The sequence below is a fragment of the Chamaea fasciata genome, unplaced genomic scaffold (genome assembly GCF_029207755.1).
Source record: "Chamaea fasciata isolate MVZ Bird 193981 ecotype frontalis unplaced genomic scaffold, bChaFas1.0.hap1 SCAF_9, whole genome shotgun sequence".
NCBI classification, from domain to species: domain Eukaryota; kingdom Metazoa; phylum Chordata; class Aves; order Passeriformes; family Sylviidae; genus Chamaea; species Chamaea fasciata.
In genome coordinates, this window is record NW_027094094.1 from 29,811,938 (window position 1) to 29,826,372 (window position 14,435).

Below are 14,435 nucleotides of genomic sequence, written 5' to 3' on the forward strand. Positions count from 1 at the left end.
CTACAATCTCCCTCCAGGTACTTGTAGAGAACCATAAGGTTCCCCCTGAGTCTCCTTTTCTCCAGGCTAAACACCCCCAGATCCCTGAGTTGGTCCTCATCACATGCGTGCTCCAGACCCTTTCCCAGTGTCATTGCCCTTCTCTGGACACACTCCAGCCCCTCAATGTTCTTCTTGTCATTAAAGACCCAGAACTGAAAAGAGATCTGAGGTGCCTCACCAGTGCTGGGTACAGGGAGACAATCAGTGCCCTGGTCCACACAGTTTCTCATACAAGCCAGGATGACATTAGCCTTCTTGGCCACCTGGGCACACTCTGGCTCATATTGAGCCACTGTTAACCAGCACCTCAGGCCCTTTTTCAGCCACTCTTCCCCAGCCTGTAACAAGGCATGGAGCTGTTGGGACCTTAGGGCAGGACTCCTTCGCCTTGTTAAGCCTCACACAATGACCTCAGGACCATCAGTCCAGTCTGTTCAGATCTCTGTGAAGAACCTTTCTACCCTCAAGCAAATCAACGCTCCCATCCAACTCGGTGTTATCTACAAACTCAACGAGAGTGTCCTTGATTGCCTCATCCAGATAACTAATAAAGATTCTTCCTCCAAAATTACTTCTATCTCCTGCTAGGGAACAGGACAAGAGACCGAAGGATATGTAGCCAAAACAAAACCCTAAAACACTCCCAAAATCCAGGGAATTATTTGGGAAATTAATTTTTTCCCTGTAAAAATGTGTTTGATATACCTTTTTGGAGCATGAAAACATTAAAAGTATAAGCATCTCCACTCTCCATGCAAGAGAGTCCTTTGCTTAAGCACATCAGCTCTTAGCCAGAAGAAACATATTTTACTTGCTTTTTAAGCAATTTAAACCCAAAAGTTGATTATGATAACACAGCAAAGCTTCTGTACAGTTTATAGATCCCACTTAGTCCTGAGGATATGGTGCCTGTCTCACCAGCTTTCAGACCTCAAAGAGGAATGACATCAGTGCGACATCTTAGACCTTGTGGCCACCAGAGAGCTGCTGAGCTTGGGCTGGCTTCAGCAAGGCTCAAAGGACCCCCACATCAGCAAAGGCCCACTGTGATAGTGGCCTTAGGGGGGTAAAAGGGCAGTCTGGATACCTCTGGGCCTGGGCCATGCCGCAGGAACTCCTGGGTGACCTCTTAAACCAGTTTCACGGTCCCTTAATAGCATGGGAATAGCAGAATGAAGGCAGGATCTACAACAACAAGGAAAATTGTACCAGAAACATATCTACTGTACTAAAGACAAGAAATGAGTAAAGGGGTAGATTTGAGTTGACTGTTCATCTCCATTTCAGCTATAATAAAAACCACAGTATAAAGTACAAAACATTAACTATTGCTTGATGTAGCACCCACTTACAAGCCTTTTGTGCCTGCAAGTTACCTTTGTGTGCTGCCATGTTGGAGGTCTGTTCACAGAATTGATGTTTTTGTAGCACAGCAAGTGCTACATGTTGCGAGAGAATCATCCTCAGAGCAACTTATGGGGCCATGCCAAGCAGCTGTGATTCCAAAAGACCAGAAATCATGGAAAGACATTGGAGAGATGGTAACCACAGCACAGAGTTACAGAAACAGACACATTTATGATAAGATCTGAAGGGGATGTTGGACTTCTGCTTTGCAATTCAATGGTGCTTGGGCCTAATATGCTCCACAAAATGCTTGAGAAAGCAGACCTGACACTTTCTTGATCACAAAATACTGTTCTGAAATGACAGGACTCATTTCACTTTTTCATAGCCTTCAGGAATATAAAAGATTTCACATGCAAATCATGGTATTCAACCTGAGAATTAAATTTGGAGACAGTAATACAAGAAAAAAAAATTTCTGAAATCAGCATGGTACTACCAACCTCACACTACTTAAAAACTTAGCAAACCCAAAATTTCAAGCTAGGTAGAAGAGTGTTTTGCAGTAGAGAATTTAGATCACTAAATTGGCCAGACCTGATATGCTCGCTTTCAGTATCTGATGTGTCTCGAGAGCCCTCTAGGACTCTCCCTTGACTGGTCTGGCTACATACAGATTTGAGAGGCTTCAGGGTCCTGATAAATTGTTTCCTTATTGAAAGGAAAGACCTACACTGACAGGACTTGGTTTTGAGGAAGTAACTGGAAAAGAGGAGCTATCAAGCAAAGGGCTTCCAAGAGAAATTCCGTTACCAGCTTCCCAGCGGCAGCCTCTCTCTGTTGTCCAGAGCAACTTAACCCCGACCAAAACTTTCAGAAAGTTTCTATTCCTTCCAGCATACCAGATTCCTCAACACTAAGAGATCCAAAAGTAAGGAACAGTCTAAGGCAGAGCTACTGAATGAACAAGCAGGAGACAAAACGTCATCCTTTGGGCATTACTGTCCTGGTACTCCAGCTGAAAAGAGCACGCACTTTGCATCCAGAGGAGGAGAGTGTCCAGCCGGGAGGTGCTCCGGAGGTCTCTCGGCGGGCGGGAGCTGCCCCGGCTCCCCCGGGCTCGGGCGGGCCCGTTCCCGCACGCAGCCCCGGCCGCGGGGCCGAGAGAGGGCGCTGGAGCCTCAGGCAGCGGCGGGGCCGGCGCTCCACTCGAGGATGCCCGTCTGGAAGGTGCCCGGGGCCGGGCAGGTGCGCTCACAGCTCCGGGGGACAGCCCGCTGCAAGTCCTAGTCATGGGAAAGGGGAAGTCGGAGAAGCGCCTTAACTTTTTTTTTTTTTTTTTTTTTAAGTATATACACAAGCATCTTTCAGGGCTTTGAAGGGCTGAATTCTCATAGGAAATTGCACATGTTGTAAAAAAGGAAAAGAAAAAAAAAAAAAACCCTGAAGATGTGTAGGACAAGAAAACAAAAAAGCAATTTTCAAAGCACAGTCGTTCACCACGTGTTTATATCTAGTCTAGAGACACTGAAAACAGTTTCAAACAATTGTTTTGCCTAACACACACTCTTAGAGGAGAGCTGCTGGCCAGCTCTGCCTGCCAACAGCCTCTCCCTTCAGCCACGAGGAATCAGAGAAGGCAGCTCCAACAGCCACCACAGCTCAGGGACATCACATCCCAAACAGCCATGTGAACATCCATATGGAGACAAGGAAGAGTCCACAAAAGTAAAGATTTCCAAGCCCCATTGCAGATTTTATGAAAGATTTACCTTTTCTGTTGGGTTGGCCTCTTCAGTTTCAACTAAAGCAAATTAAACTAGTTTATATTTCACAGCACTGAAAAAAAATCCTTATTCCTCATCCAAGTAATTACTCTAGACTTCCCTTGAGCATAGCTAAAAAACAACTGAATGGAGTCCTCCTGCAAGCTAAAGAGAAGTCTGGTCCCTGTGCACAGGTATCACTTGTTCTTTGGATTTCCACATGAAAAGCAGTTTGTTTTGCTCTGCTGTCTATTTTGCCATTAGGTGTTCTCCTGAATATATCACATTCACAAAGGCACAGATATACCTCATATTGGCAAATACTGCACAGCTGAGCTGAGGGCAAATTTCAGTACCCTATGATAATTCTTTCTACATTTTTTCCCACAAACATCCTCAGATCACAGCCTAAACAAAATACTCTGATGACTTCCAAGTAATTTTGCCCTGAAATACATTGCTGATGTGATGTCCAGAGCCAGGTCAGTTTTAAAATTTCAAAATAATCAAGGTTAATTATAGGTTTTGTCCACCAAACAGAACATGTAGGACAAAAATTATGGACTGATGTTGAATATTCCCCAGTGTAGATCTCAGCACCTGCAACCACACTCATCTGATTCTCCAGACCAAGACATAAAAGACCAAGGCTGATTCCAGATTAGGCATGGTGAGAGAGTTTTGTTTAGGAGAACCATGAACTTTACCAAATTTTCTATGTCCCACTGGAAAAGTGGAGGACTGTGTCAGTGGACTGTCCCCTCACATTTTTGGTGTGACAGATATTTCTAATTCACTGTCTACTTGAGCATGAGGGATCTCAGAAACAGGGGCTGCAAGAGCATGGTCAGGTTGACAGTTATCAGTAGATTCAAACATGAGCTCCAGTTTGGCCTCAGCTGTACACCTCATCTACCAGGATAGTATTCAGGGTCTCTCTACAGCAAGTAAGAGATAAGCTGCACACCTGAAATAATTCCTGAGCTTCACATGCCCTGAAGAGGTCCCCTCAAAGAAATAAGAGCCTACTCCACAAACCTGCTGAGCACAGGATACTTTCCCAGCCTGTAGGCCTGCTGAGCTTAGACAGAAATTGAAAGGATCATACAAAGCTGACAGTAGCCTTGAGTAGACTAAAATATTTTTAACTTAATTTTGGCCTCGATCTGCTGTCAGTCTCCCAGATTCACACCTCTTGAGTACATTCAGCAGAGCCATGATTATTACTCCAAGGCTTCAGAAGCAAGCTAAGTTTTCCAGTAAAGACAGGCTCCTAATTCATATCCTACACAAGAGTTAAGTTCAGCAGAGAAGAAACTACACAACTCAAATTATTAAATAATTTTGCCAATCTAGAAGGTTGGCTCAGGACCATCACTTGCAAATTCAAAAGGCTTCTTAAATGTGGAGGTTTCCAGGGTGCTGTTCAGAGGTGTAGGATTAGAGTTCTCCAGAAGAAAAGATGAAGAGTCAGTGCTACACAGTACTGGAGAATCTGGGAGTTTAACAGATGTTAGTACATCAGGACTCTGGAGTCTTTTTCTTAAATTTGACAAGTAGGTCATTTTGCTCTGTTGTCCAGACCAAAAGGCTACATAGGGTCAGAAGGCACAGTCAGGACTACATGCAGGGTTTACTCCTTCAGTAAGGGGTGGTCAAGGACCGTCCCTTTGGTGTGATGAAACACCCTCCCTGCTCCTAGCTGCCCCAACCCTGAGCCAGAGTTCCCTGCTGGGCCAGCCTCTAGAATGGAGGCTGCTGCAGCAGCAGGAGGATTTCACTCTAAGCCCCAGGGAAGATCTCAGGGCTTGCTGATAATTGCCAGGAGTAAACATCAACTACTGCTTCTTAGCCTTGAGGTAGGGGAATCTTGTGATAGCAAGGCCAGGGGGCAGAATACAAACCATTTCCACAAAAGTGGGGCCTGCCATTTTCTTACTCCATTATCACTCGTTATCCCAGTTATGGAGGACCCAAAGACAAAGGCCAGGTTGCTCCCAGTCTTCCAGCCAACTTTTATTCCAACCCTATTCATGGACCACATCCAGCCCAGACTAAACAAAACTCAATCAATCTCTGCTGGTAGCAGAGTTTCTTAGAGCAGTGCAGACTCAGCAAGACAACTGCAGAGGAAGGGAGGATGTTAAGAGGTTTGATCAGGAGCAGAAAAGTACCACTGAGGGGAAAAAACTGGCAGGGCAATGATCTCAGTATTTCCCAGGCATTATCAGCAGGCATAGATGTTACCAGTAGGAATGAAAAGGAAAGTAAGATTTGGTCCAGGACATGTATGAAAGGGAAACCCGATGGATAAGAAGATGGAAAGGAACAGAAAATGCAGGAGAAGATTGTTTAGGAAAAAAAAGAAAAAAAAAGAAAAAAAAGAAAAAAAAAAAGAAAGAAAGAAAAAAAAAGAAAGAAAAAGAAGTGGGGGGTGCAAGAGGAAGGGCAAAAACCAGGACTATATCTGTCACTCGTCTCTCCCCACCCACACTGAGAGGCTTCAAAAGAGATCTGGAAAGAGAGAGGAAAAAAAACGACAGTCAGATATTACTGTTCCAGCCACTGAGTCATGGCAGGAAACTACTGATATTGTAAACTAAGTTCTGCAAGATCAGAGACAATTTGAGTTTTGTCAAGGCACACTGTAAAAGGAACAATATTTAGTGGTGAAGATTTGCCCCTTTCATAACTCTCGGTGTTACTGTAGAACCATTTGAAGAAGCATGCTTGAAAAAAGCTGCCTTATCATTTCACACAAATGCAGACATTTCTTCTCTTTCTCTCTTCCTGCATCTTTGATTTTATTGCAACCAATGCTTATTAAGAAAATGATGTGGAGAAAGGAGAAAAAGCCAGTCTTTGCCCTGCTACTGGATGCTTGGTCTACTCCAACTCTTACAATTGCTGTGCCACATAGAAAACAGTTTACTATGATCTTCTTATCCTTTCTTCAAATTAGTCACTGACAGCTGTCAACATTTGTGTGGCATTTTTAGACACGGTCTACATCAGCCCAGTACATGTATGGGGTGGAATTGCTTCTACTGGAATAGCACAGCCATCCTAATTCCCATAGAAATACAACAAAGGAAAAAAGCTGGAACTTGCTGATGCAGAGGGCTCAGCAGACTCCTCCCAGCCCTCTAGGAAAGCACCCTTACACTCCTGGCACTGCCCAGACACGTTTAGGTGTTTTTGATTCCCCACCAAGAGTTGAAGAGGTAGTACATCATGAGATTCCCAGCTGCCAAAACAAAGGCACATGCATGCCATTCAGGCAAGTTACATTTTTTAATTGACAAGCCCATTTGGAAAGGTAAGATGTAACCCAGCCCCAAAGGGCTGAAGAAAGAAAAACAGCGGACACAGGATTCAGAGATAATTAGGGAAGGAGCTGTACAGTTTGGGACCTGGATTCTTGGGAAACTGTTATCTGTGTTACTTGTTAATTAAAATTTCTGATGACCAAGTTTTGCTTCTGTTGCCTAGACATACCTTCCACAGCTTTGCAGCCACCCATCACAGTGAACACAGCCAGGAGCTCTTGTCCCACTTCAGAGGTTGAGGCATTATGGGATGCTTGTATATCTGCTACAGAAACCTACTATGCAAGCCACCAACCCTTTCCAACTCAGTCATCTAAAGCTAATTGCTTCCATAAGTCCTGAGGGTCTCTCTCCAGCTCATGTGAGTCACTGTACCAAGCCTGACCCAGATCCGGCCAAGCACTGCTCAGCAGAAAGACACGTTGTCAAGAATAGCCCCGTGGTAGCAATGCCTGCCAAATCAAGGAAGTCAGTCATACCAGGGAAGGACACTGGTGACCCTGGAAATTTGTCCCATCCTTCCTTCACCAAGAAAACAGACCAAAACAGAACTTTACCTTGTGAGGCTGGAGGCGTTTAATCCAGTGATACATGAATTGCATGAAAGTTGCAGGGCAACTTCCTGCACAATCTTCTTATGAACTGGGAAGTCATGTCTGGAGGCAAGACACCTCATGGCAGGCTCCAGGAAAGCACAAACACAGGCACCTGCTGCTGAGAGAAGACCTGAAGGGCCTTGAGTGTGGAATCCTTCCACCTTTTCCTGACAGTAGCTTTAAAGGCTGATTAATAGCTTTGATGTTTTAACAAATAAAAGAATTGGTGACGTTATAGAAACTAGCCAGATTCTATCTATGGTGCATCACCATAACACTTAACACGTCTGAACCTCAAAACATTCCTGTCAGAGATTACTGGCCAAAAAGAATACGTATTCCCTTTTTGTTTGGGCTTACAGGTACTGATAAACTTCATGACATGATGATTTCCAGCAGGGGAGCATTATTTGTCTCAGTTTCCACACCAAAGCAGCCATGGAAAAGGGCAAAGGATATAATGACTCAGCATCACAGGGTGGAGACTAATTAGCAGCAGATCAGGAGCAGGCGGTGGTCTCTGGAGGAAGGTGCTTTCATGAACAGAGCACAGTTTTACTCATCCCCTGTCTTGATCAACTGCAGAGGTTTCCATGAAACAAATGCTACGGCTTCCTCAAATTGACCAAAAAACTTTGGTGTTTTTTTTTATTATTATTTGAAAAGTAGTGCCTCTGTTTGGGACCTTCCCTATTCTCTTCCAGTATCCATTTAATCCTGGTAGTAATTCACCTCCAACAACCAAAATCTCACTGTACAGCAGGAGCACTTATCAGGCAGTGCCTCTCCATCAGCCCACTCATTTCACTATGGACAGATAACAAAAATATTCAGATTATGAGGACAGCATCATCCTTTCACTCAATCATTGTAGATGCACTACAGGGTTGTTTCAGCAACTGCTTTTTTCAAGACAGGCTATTCTCCACTGTGATTTCAGGCGAGCAGTGAACTCACGGCTCATGTCTTTCCACTGGTACAAAACCACTACAAAAACATTTTATCGAGTTAATAATCACATCACCCCATCAGCAAGGTGGATTTTATTCCTGCTTTAACAAACCTGTCATCATTTTGAGTTTATCAGAAAGGTATACTGTGACTACACTGAAAGATAATTCTGGTCTAACAAATTATTTACTTGTTTTCTCTAGGAATATATTGGGAAATGATGGGAAAACTAAGATTTGAACCTGGGTCTCCTAGTGTTCCTATTATTCCTAATGAGACTCACTGGATTGCCTGCTAGTAAGATTTTTCCTCTAAAAATCTATTGCTTACTTAAGGAAGCTTCAATGCTCAAAAGCCCAAGAATTGATTTGTTTATTTTTTAACTAAATCAACAAGTGCATTTTTCAGGAGCTGATGTATGCCCATTCACACTGAGAAAGGCCTTGACAATTACCATTTATCTTTAGCTAAGCAGAGCTGAGGGATGGCACTGACATGAATTTTAAAGTCTCCATTCCTCAGGGAGTAGAGTGTGGCTCTTCCTGCCATTCTCAGCTAGGCTGGAACTGCAGGAGGGCCAGGATGTCCTATAAATCAAGGTAATTTGGGCTGTGTGCCAAGCACCCATCTCCCTGCTGGCACAGGTGCCTCCAAGCAGCTCCCCAATCTCACATAAGTTAGAACACTGGAGGAATTCCCTCCTGACATAACAGAGACTTCCTAAGCACTCCTGCTTAAAAAATTACAATAAACATGGGCAAATGTAAAATATCCCCTGTAAAATATTCTGAAGGGTTTTAACAATCACTTTGTTGTTTGGTGACCAGGAGTTTGTCAAGGAAAGGTGACAGACACCACTCACTCACCCCAGCTGAGGTCTGAACCAAGCCGTCAATGTGACACAGTGACAAGGCCCTCTGGCTCTCTCTTGCCTTGCTGGTCTGTCATTGCGTATCTTTAATGCACCAGGACCTCTGGCATCCCAAAAATCCTCCTCTCCTAGGCAACAAATTGATTGACTAGCTCAATCACTGATGCTTCTCCGGGCTTTTTCATTCATTCTCAACTCCATAACTGGCAGTTGCATCTACTAGGTTCTCTGTTTCTGCAGCTTATGATTTTTTGAAGCAGACAAAGGGACTTAGGAACTTAAGCCTCCCTGCAGCAGCAGATGGGCAGATTTTTACCAAAATCAGCCAGGCTAGAAAAGGCACATTAAGCACTTGCTGTGACACAGCACAGTCTGGATGACACATCTGGGTGCTCATACAAGCTGAGGTGTGTGGCAATCTGTGGCAAGATGAAAATAGAGATGAGTAGCGACAGATGCCTTGATTTATTTTGAAAACACCACCCATGGTCAGTTAAATTTGTTTCCTGAGCAGCCTGGCCATGCACGGAACAGCCCACAGTTTTACACTGCTCTGCAGCCTGGAAGGACGTGCCAGCAATAGCACCTGTGAGCAGGGGCACAGGCAGAAGGCAGCAGTCCCATGCATAGGACATGTCCTACCAAGGAAGATTTTGTCCCTCTCCTGAGGGGGCATAACTGGTGAGAAGTACCTAAGATGAGATGTCCATGCTGCATTGCCAGACCTGTGTCCTTCAGAGAGGCCTGACAGAATTTTACACTATGTCCAGTGTTGTGAGATGACTGCACAAGTGTCCTCACTGGTGGCCCCAGCCTCTTGTTTGGTGTATGAAATCTTCCAGCCTAACTCCTGAACATCTCCTCGGGTAGAGGAGAACACATCCCCCAGTCTCAAAGCTCATTCCACTCCTGTGACAGCTGCAGAAGTTACTATGGAGAAAAACAGTTCGGTATGAGAAAGTACTGCAGTAATCTCTCTCTACAGTTTATCATTAGAAACAAGGAGGAATGCAAGAGGCCAAGCTGCTTTCTTGGGTCTCACAGTGGCCTCCCACAGCCCACCGCTGCTGCAGCGCCTGCGCCTCCAAACCGCTCACTGCTCTTCTGCTGGATAGCTCTAAGAGCCTCCAACCAATGGGCACAGCTGATTTACATAGACACATTTCAGTTATGCATAAAAAGCCAAAATCATTACACATTAAAGCATGGCAGTTTTAACCTAACACTTCTAGGTTTTTCCCTACTTCTGCTGGCAAGACCACTGTATTTTCTCATACACGCGAGGAAGCTTTCCCAAATAGTATCACAGGGGAAAAAACACCCCTATGTACATCATTCTCTGTAGGATGCCCAAATCACCAAGCTTGCAGCGAGTGATGCAGTAGCTGGGGAGTAGCTGAGAGGATTGAGCCTGTGCCTGCTCAGTGGGAGGCAGGAGGATCTCCTCACGAGGCATCAGCAGATGGCTGAGTGCTGAAGGTATCTCCCTGGTGACACCCACAGGAAACAGCTGGCAGAAACCGAGGGAGAGGGGCATTGCCTCACAAGTTGTCCAATACAATTTAGCCACTTCTGGGCATCTACAAGTTCTTCACTGGGCTGAGATCATGGCACAGGGCACTTGGGATGACACTGCTCCTCTACAGCAAGACCTGAAGTTCAGGCACCTCAAATGGCACTAGTACTCTACATTTACACACTTGAATCATTCCTCTGCAAAACAAACTAAAAACAACTAGAAGAGCAGATAACCACAAGAACTCAGGTTATAGCTCTCTTGTCTGCATTGTTAAAATTAGACTTTGGGGTTCAATTTGTGAATATCATGATCTGATAACAATTAACAGAAAAATACCAACCTAAAGGGCAGTGACACATCCTCCCTGCTCTGTTTACAAATGTCATGGTCATATGAGATAGTAGTCAAACATATCAGCAGACTAAAAATAAACTACATAGGGTATGTTGATAAATATTTATTTCAAAACAGTATAGCTTTTTGCATGACTAATGTGATTTAATGTGATTTCAGACTGAGAAGAAAACAAGCAATGTTGATTGCTTGCTAACTGTGTTTGGAGGACTGACACAGGTAATGAACTACCATCAGCTCTGGCATTTTATCCTCCAGGTAGAAAATGTGAGTAGGTAGATCAGTCAACACCAGTATTGCTTTTAATACACCAGTGAGGACTAGTGCAGGATGCAACTAGAAGGCCACAGGTAACATCTTGGAAGAGGAGCAGCCATTTGCATGCAAAAGGGTTCTTCCTTCATGACTGTGTGGGTTGGTTTCATGTACCAGCCAACACAGCCTGTACCACAGAGAGGTTAGAAAATGTCTGCCTGGACCTTTAAGACAATTTTATTCCCAGTTAGATCACCATCAAACCCTTTCCACAATAGCATCTGCCACTGAACCACTGCTAATTAGTCAGTCCCTGTTCAGCGAGGGAGGAAGACGTGACAGCAAAGATGAAATTATTTTTAAAAACGGCCCAAAAAGCCCCGATAAAGATTGCAGCACTTTGTGACCTACACCATGTTTGTCACAGGGCAGGGAGAGGGAATTTGCCTATCACTGCATGTTGCAATCGCTGCGGAAATGTCTCTCTCTTCTTGCTTCCTCTCCACCCTTGTTCAGAAAGTTAAGGTAAGGTGGGACAGCAGCTGCAGCTCCTAGGACATCCCATCTGGGGAGCCAGGGCAGCACTGGCAAGGCCCCTTCACTGTGCTCTATAAGCCTCAGTTGTTTTAACGGTCTCTCCATTAACTATCACTTTTCTCTATTTGTTGTAAGTAGCACAAAGAAAATTCACGGAAGATCCTGAACAGTTTGGGTGTGGTGCAGTAGGGGCCACACAACAGACAATGCAGTCAAGAGATTTACTGAAGTAAATAGTCCTCTTGTGCTGGGGGAGAGGGAGAACTGGGAGAGGCATCTTGACTTGGGGAGAGGGATTCATAGCTCAGTGAAAGTCTGTGGAATGAGCACTCTAACACTTGGAAGTTTTTATTCTGCAGATCACAATCTCCAAGTGAGAAAGCAGGGCTCTTCCAGAGATAAGTTTACCAGGCTGAAAGGTAAACTCCTGAGTCCCAGGAGTGTGAGTCTTCATTTAGCTCTTTGGTCTCACAGATATGCCTGGACAGATAGGGCCTGGTTACCTAAGCACAATAGCAGCTTTATTGGAATTCCTTGTCCATCATTCTCCCAAGAATATAGAGGAGAGGAGATTGCACAGTTGGATATTCCTGCAGTTCCTTGGTGAGAACAGAAGCATACAGTCCACAAGGCTCAGAGAAAGATCTTTGAAAGGAGAAAGTGGTGTGTTTCAAATGAGACACCCACCTTCTCTAGGGGGATGTACTGGAAATACCTGGAAGAAATGGGCTGTTCTGACGGTTCCTTGAAGACAGGAAAGCCTGGGGGGGGGGGGATGGCAGATTCTCCATCTCCTCTCTTCTACCTCTTTCCAAACAAAGCAGGGCTCACAGCAGGGCACTGCTGCCTGTAGCCGTAATCCCCACACCACGGTAGCCTCATCCATAGGGCATGATGTAGGCTACATGCCCACTCCTGATTCCACAGGGAATAGAAACACTAAGCACACTGCTCCAACAGCAATTCTCATTCTGTCACAGACTGCAATGACACCTGCATTGTACCCACCCTCCTAAATGCATTCAGCTCAGCAGTTTACCAAACACGCTTGGAAGGGCTAACAAGAAGACAGGGTACCAACACTGACAGGCTGAATTTGTTAAATAGTAACGTAAACAAATGCATCATAAAACTGAAAAAGGTATTTCCTACTAAGAGGTGTAAAAGCTGATAGGAACATGCAATTCACGTAGCACATTAATTTTTAATTACATTTTCTATGTGGTCATTTCAGACATGCTAAAAACAGAGGGACTATCCAATATGTAACTTGGGCAAATATATTTACAAATATATTCCAGAGACGCGGTCAGAAGTTGATACTAAGAATAAAAGTCATCAAAAAAGGAAAGCAGTAGATACTAATCCTTGTGGTGGAAATGCTACTTCAAAATGTGAACGTAACCACATCCTCTTTAGTGCGTACTTGTCAACATTCAATACGGTCTTCCTGAATCTATACAAAGTCTGACACAACAGTTCAGAAAAGCATATAAATATACATTTCATAGTAAAAGAATGTCTTTTGAGAGTCTCTGAAAACCCGCTATGATAATTAGACATTAATACTCAGCAACTATATCCATGTTTGGGCCTGGAATGGGTCTGTGCTCTTTCAGAGCTGCCAGACACTGCAAAGGATACAGGAGGACCACCATGTCTTTGGAACAAAAGCAGGAATTAATAATCCAAGGCCAAAAGGGAAAGGAAAGGGAAGGGAAAGGGGAAGGACACTGAGAACTTCTTTTAAGTCTAGCATCTCATAACTGTAACCCAGCTCCAGTGCTTTCCAGGGCAGCAGAACCTCCTGACTCCATCTCCCACAGCTGCTCATCCAGCCTCCTCATACCTCCCAGTGAACCTGAAGAACAGTCAGTCTATAGAAAAGACTGTATCTGAGCACAGCACAAAACTGAATTTCTTTTCCAGTAGTCAACACGAGGAATAAACAACACAATGAATAAATTGTTTCCAAGCTTTGTGCTTTTCATTGTAACAGCTTAATTTCTGATCTTACCTGTAGCTGCCACATAGCTTGGAGTTTACTGCAGGTCCATAGCTGTCTTGCCATTTTCATCACAGAAGTAACAGGTAGGAGTACTGTTCTCTTCCTTCTGGGAAGCAAATGAAAGACACAGGTGGTTTGTGGGTATTTATTTAACCCACATTCCAGTCATTTAACTAATGACCACGGGAAGGAAGCAGGAAAAGGAGAAACAGAACCAGTTTTAACTCAGTTTAGTAATCCCCAAGCCATCTGTCCACACCTTTGCATACACAACAGCCATATAAGTGTGCCATGCTGTCATAAGTGGTGGCCAAATCAACAGTCTATGCCTCCACACAGGCAAACTCTCAAAAAACCGGGCTGCTAATCCCAAATAGTTTGTGGCACTACTGAAACAGCTGATGCTCGAGATTATAATCACATAGAACACACCTGATCTAACTGGGATTCAGCCTTGGTAACAGGCCTTTATCATCAGCACGGGACATAATAAAGCTTTCACAATTAAGTGAGCAACAAAACTATTCTCCTGCTTTTCTTTCTTTTAGCAGTTTATTTATAATGGCAGAAGCACTGAAATTGGTGCTCTTAACATTTATTATACATGGTTTGGTTTAAGTTTAGAACTTTTCCATGCTAAAAGCAGCAAGCTTTGTCCACTGAGGCTCCTATTTGACTGCCACAGGCTTCAAAGCAAAGAGAGACCAGCGGGTTGCAAAGCCCAGCACTGCACTCCAATGTGGGAGCTCACTGCTCAGGAATCTCTCCAGAGACTGCCATGGTGTTTCCAAGGCAGAATTACCATTTCTTTTACTTATGTGCAGGTTTGGGAGTCCTTTTGCCCCCCTCCTTTCATCCAA

The 14,435-nt window shown here is 44.2% G+C and overlaps 1 long non-coding RNA gene across 2 annotated transcripts; it reads right to left on the reverse strand.

Moving 5' to 3' along the window:
• Nucleotides 1–2,378: 2,378 nt before the first annotated feature.
• LOC136294158 (uncharacterized) lies at nucleotides 2,379–13,900 on the reverse strand. 2 transcript variants are annotated; one of them, XR_010722326.1, is made up of 3 exons: nucleotides 13,835–13,900; nucleotides 13,585–13,681; nucleotides 2,379–2,675 (listed from the first exon to the last, which is right to left on the reverse strand). It is a non-coding gene; the product is annotated as an uncharacterized lncRNA (long non-coding RNA). The 2 variants fall into 2 exon arrangements; XR_010722327.1 differs by lacking the exon at nucleotides 2,379–2,675 and adding an exon at nucleotides 9,580–9,832.
• Nucleotides 13,901–14,435: the final 535 nt, after the last annotated feature.